Below are 4,504 nucleotides of genomic sequence, written 5' to 3'. Positions count from 1 at the left end.
GGAGACATGGCATCCAAGGGGACCTTGCTCTGTGGATCCAGAGTTCGCATTCTGCATGGAGGTCGGTGACCAGTGGTGTTCCACAGGGATCTTTTCTGGGACCCCTCTTCTTTGTGATTTTTATAAATGACCTGGATGAAGAATTAGAAGGGTGGATAAGTAATTTTGCTGATGAGACAATATTGGGGTGTTGTGGATGGTCTGGAGGGTTGTCAAAGGTTACAGTTGGACATCAGTAGGATGTAGAACTTGGCTGAGAAGTGGCAGATGGACTTCAACCTAGATAAGTGTGAAGTGGTTCATCTTGTTAGGTCCAATTTGAAGACAGAATATAATATAAATGGTAAGATTGTTGGCAGTGGGGAGGACCTGAGAGATATTGGGGACCGTGTTGACACAACACTCAAAGCTGCAGTGCAGGTTGACAAAGTTGTTAAGAAGGCGTATGGTATGTTGACATTCATCAACTGTGGGATTGAATTCAAGAGCCGTGAGGTAATGTTACAGCTACACACTTAGAGTACTGTGTTCAGTTCTGGTTATCTCACTACAGGAAGAACGTGGATACTATAGACAGAATGCAGAGGAGATTTTAAAGTATGTTGCCTGAATTGGAGGCAGTACCTTATGAGAATAGGTTGAGTGAACTTGGCCTTTTCTCCTTAGAGTGACAGAGGATGAGAGGTGACCTGATAGAGGTCTGTAAGATAATGAGGATCATTGATCGTGTGGATAGCCAGAGGCTGTCTCCCAGTGTACGAGGGGGCATCATTTTAAGGTGCTTGGAAATAGGTACCAAGGGGATGTCAGGGGTAAGTTGAGTGGTGGGTGCATGGAATGCACTGTTTGTGATGGTGGTGGAAGTGGATACAATAATGTCTATTAAGAGCCTCTTACATAGCTACATGGAGCTTAGAAAAAAGGAGTGCTATGCACTAGGGAAATTCTAGGCAGTTTTTAGGGTATGTTATATGGTCGGCACAACATTGTGGGCCGAAGGGCCTGTAATGTGCTGTAGATTTCTATCTTCTATGTTCTATATAAAGCCTAATGGATTTGGGTCAGTCCATTGGGTACAGCCCTCCCCACAACTGAGCACATCTACATGGAGCGCTGATGCAGGAAAACAGCATCCATTATCAGGAACCCCTATCATCCAAGCCATGATCTTCTCACTGCTCCCATCAGGGAAGGCACAGGAGCCTCAGGATCCACACCACCAAATTCAGTAACAGTTATCGCCCCTGAGCCAATGGTCTGTTGAACCAGAGGTCACTTTCACTTGCCCCCTCTGTGGACTCATTTTCAAGGACTCTTCATCTCATGCTCTTAATATTTATTGCCTATTTATTTATTTATCAATCTCTCTATCTATTTATTTATTTTCTCTTTTTCTCTTTCTTTTTCTATCTTCTTGTTTTATTTTGGGCACTTTGGGTGGTTAACAGGAATGAAACATAGAAAACAGAAACATAGAAAATAGGTGCAGGAGTAGGCCATTCGGCCCTTTGAGCCTGCACCACCATTCAGTATGATCATGGCTGATCATCCAACTCAGAACCCTGTACCTGCTTTCTCTCCATAGCCCTGATCCCTTTAGCCACAAGGGCCATATCTAATGAGATGAGATGAGATGTATTTCTCTCAAGGCATTTCTTTTCTTTGGACAGAGGACTGACAAAAAGAAAAATCTGCCTTCGAAATTAATTCTTTCATCAAACAAACCTTTCTGTGATTTGAGGACTTGTTTATTATAACATAAGAAAGGAAAATAAAATAGGATTATCAAAAGGATATGCAGTATAATATCTCAAGCAAAATTACAAACAAGAGATTACCATTCAATATTCTATAGTAAATATATAGGCACTAACACAGCAATTAACCACACTAAGGAATGCCAAGGAATGTACATGCAGCCAATATTTCAGCTTTAAGTATTTGTGTATATGGTATAATATTTGTGTATACAGTACAATATTTGTGTATATGGTATGGTATTTGTGTGTATGGTATAGTATTTGTGTGCATGTTATAATATTTGTGTATATGGTATAATATTCTGCATTTCAGCTGCCAATTCTTCTATTTTCCACCACAACAGACAGGAACGGACATTATTTCCTTTTCCTTACATTAGTTGTTCAGATAGGTCATCTTATTCCATTTCACCCTTCAGTAGATCCCACAGACACTTCCCCTTCACATAGAAATCCATGATTCGAAGAACCCTCGCTGTTTCATGCTCTTTTTGAACTGCAGTGCATTCTGGTCAATAGGACCATCGGTTAATCGGGGCAGCCACTTATTTGGGACAACTCTTAAGGAATAAAACCTAATCAAGAAAGTAGCTGGGATTCTTTTGGTTTATTTGGGATGTTATGTCACTTAATTGGGACAGGAAACTGTTGCTAAACTGTTTCTAACTAGCGTCAGTCACGCTCATTTACAAGGCTGTTAAACATTAGACCGTGCTTCAAGTGAACAGTTTTTAAGAAGTGTTGGTTATGTGTGTTTGACTTTGAAAAGCAATGATTTCTGTCACTGATGGTTGGCGAGAAATAAGTAGTTAGACAATTCAGATCTGTTCTGTTCACTGTGGTTTCAAACATCCAGGTGTGGAGAAGCCAGAAACAGCTGGGAGTGAAATGAAATGATTTCACTAGTTCAACAAGTTAGGAATGATGAACAATTTGAAGGTATCAACAATCATCTTGGATGTTACAATGAAAATGAAGATGAAGAATGCAGTCATCAGCAACATTGTAGAAAAGCAACCCATTATCTGAACTAGGTGTCTGGTCTGATTTTGTTCATTTACAGTCAAAAGAACACAATGCAGATGAATTCCTCCATTGATAAGTATTAAGAACTAATACTCAGCTTTATAGTACTGTAGCAATACTGGTAATGTTCTAATGTTTATACCTTTTTAACTATTTCCAGGATACTTTGGCTAATGGGGCAGCCATTAATTGGGAGCAAAACGTACTGTTCCTTATGTATCCCAATTAGCTGGAATCCATTGTATTTATTTTTATTATTTTTCAATATGACTTAAAGTATTTTTGTATTGCATTGTACTGCTGCCACAAAACAAACTTTATATTATAAACTTGATTCTGATTTTGACGTTAAATTATTCATTCTTACTCATACAGAAACTTAGCCCTTGTCTCCATTTTTCATTCAATTTATCAGTGTAAATTCTTGAGACAGCTTGTTACATTTTGAGATGTCTAATTACATGCTTAGCTAAGTCATTAATGGATTGCACAGAAATGTCAACTTTCTTGGTGCTACTGATGTCACAGTTGATCACAGCTTTCAGACTGTGTGTAAGGGAGATAACAAGTCATAATATCGTAAATTGAAGACCCATTGTGATTTTAGTTTGTTGAATAGTTAGATCATTCATTCCCCTCCCATTAATGCCCTTTCTATGAAATAAACATCTACTTTCTGAGCAGAAACATACTGCTCAGTGGCCACTTTATTAAGTACTTTCTCATCACCAAGGAGGAAATATAGGAGCCAAATGGCTCACAGTCAAAGATTTAGGAACAGCATCTTCCCCTGGCTTCAGATTTCTGAATGGTCTATGGACCCATGAACACTACCTCTATGTTCCTCTCTTGCAATACATATATGTTCATTTTTATTGTAACTTGAGTCTCTCTGTTGGTCAGGGTCAATGATAGTTATTGCGTCCGAGTTGTCTATGTGATATGCACACCAGTAGGCAGAGCAGGGTGGTACGATGTGGGGAGCAAGCTGATGCCCATGCAGCAGACGACTCTACTTCGTGCATCTGATGAATCCAGTGGAATGGCAGACCAGTATAATTCAGCAGCAGCAGCACTGCCGGTGTTGCCAGCCAGTGTTGAACTCAGTGTAGGACTGCCTATGGACTCCAGCTCTGGACCTTCCCCGTGACTGGGTACAGCCACAAGGCAGTGGAGGTTTCAGATCAGAGTTTTTTTCTAGATGAACTGCCAACTACGAATGATGAGCCCCATCTGTCTGGAGCAACTGGTTTCAGGGTTCCAATAACCTGCCTTTGACCCTCCTACTGTCAGTAGAAATGACTCTGCCAGGCTTAGTAGCCAAGCCACACGTGAAGGCCTGGAGTTAGAGCTGGTTGTCAGAGGCTATTTGAGATGTACATCATTGGAAGCATTTAATAGGTAGTGGGAACTTATCCCCACTAGCTCTCACGGCTATGACAAACTTGAGGAACCATGGTAATTGTTGTAACATACAGTAATTTCTTATGTTTTGTGGTACACAGCTGCCAGAAAGCAACAAATTTCATGACATATGTCAGTGAAAATAAATCTGATTCTGAAATCTTCTTACTCACAAGCTTGTGAACTAACATATGGAAGAGACGGATGAGAAAAAAAACACTTGGAGTGATTACACAGGCCTCAAAGGTTAAGGAAAAGAGAGGTCAAACTCTGAAATTAATTATTTTGTCAAATAAATCTTTCAGTGGCTTGTA

This window comes from Hypanus sabinus, chromosome 19 (assembly GCF_030144855.1).
Source record: "Hypanus sabinus isolate sHypSab1 chromosome 19, sHypSab1.hap1, whole genome shotgun sequence".
NCBI classification, from domain to species: Eukaryota; Metazoa; Chordata; class Chondrichthyes; order Myliobatiformes; family Dasyatidae; genus Hypanus; species Hypanus sabinus.
This window is presented reverse-complemented; position numbering follows the sequence as displayed.